The sequence below is a fragment of the Sesamum indicum genome, unplaced genomic scaffold (genome assembly GCF_000512975.1).
Source record: "Sesamum indicum cultivar Zhongzhi No. 13 unplaced genomic scaffold, S_indicum_v1.0 scaffold01860, whole genome shotgun sequence".
Lineage (NCBI taxonomy): Eukaryota > Viridiplantae > Streptophyta > Magnoliopsida > Lamiales > Pedaliaceae > Sesamum > Sesamum indicum.
The window spans coordinates 1-942 of record NW_011629163.1 but is presented as its reverse complement, the minus strand read 5'-3'; the positions used below and the strand labels follow the sequence as shown (position 1 = coordinate 942).

Sequence of the window (942 nt, the reverse complement as noted above, 5' to 3'; positions counted from 1 at the left end):
GAATTCAGAGAAGGTTCAAAATTTAGCTGTTTTGCGCGGTTTTATTAGAGTAATTTAGTTTCCCTTTTGTATAAACTTGTAGTTATTATTACGCTTAGCAAATTTACCACACAAATTCTTGGGTCTTGACCAACGTTTGTGTCAGGTGTCCTCGTAATCTAAGAACGTTCAAAATTTAGCTGTTTTGCACGGTTTTATAAAAGCAGTTTCGTTTTTCTTTGATACAAATTTGTAGTTATTATTAAGCTTAGCAAATTTAGCACATTAATTCTTGGGATTAGACCAACGTTTTGGTCAAGTTTCGACGAATTCTGAGAACGTTCGAAATTTAGATGTTTTGCACGGTTTTAATAGAGCAAGTTTATTTTCCTTTTATACAAACCTGTAGTTATTATTGAGCTTAGCAAATTTAAATTGCTTTCATTGAAAGTTGAACTCAAGACCTCCCGCTTACTAAACGAATGCTCTAACCAACTGAGCTATGAAAGCTCATAAGCTTAGCAAATTTACCACATAAATTCTTGGGTCTAGACCAACGTTTGGGTCAAGTTTCGTCGAATTCTAAAAACGTTCAAAATTTAGCTATTTTGCACGGTTTTATTAAAATAATTTTGTTTACCTTTTATACAAATTTGTAGTTATTATTAAGTTTAACAAATATACCGCACAAATTCTTGGGTGTAAACCAACGTTTGAGTCAAGTTTCGTCGAATTCTAATAACGTTCCACATTTAGCTATTTTGCACAATTTTATTAAAGCACATTCGTTTCCTTTTTATACAAACTTGTAGTTATTATTACGCTTAGCAAATTTACCACACAAATTTTTGGGTCTAGACCAACGTTTGGGTCAAGTTTTCTCGTATTCTATGAACGTTGAAAATTTAGCTGTTCTGCACGGTTTTATTAAAAGAAGTTTGTTTCCCTTTTATACAAACTTGT

General features: G+C 32.1%; 1 non-coding gene across 1 annotated transcript; it reads right to left on the bottom strand.

Annotated features, from left to right (window-relative positions):
- Positions 1-415: 415 nt before the first annotated feature.
- On the bottom strand, positions 416-489 carry TRNAT-AGU. Its single transcript has one exon. It is a non-coding gene; the product is annotated as a tRNA-Thr (tRNA).
- Positions 490-942: the final 453 nt, after the last annotated feature.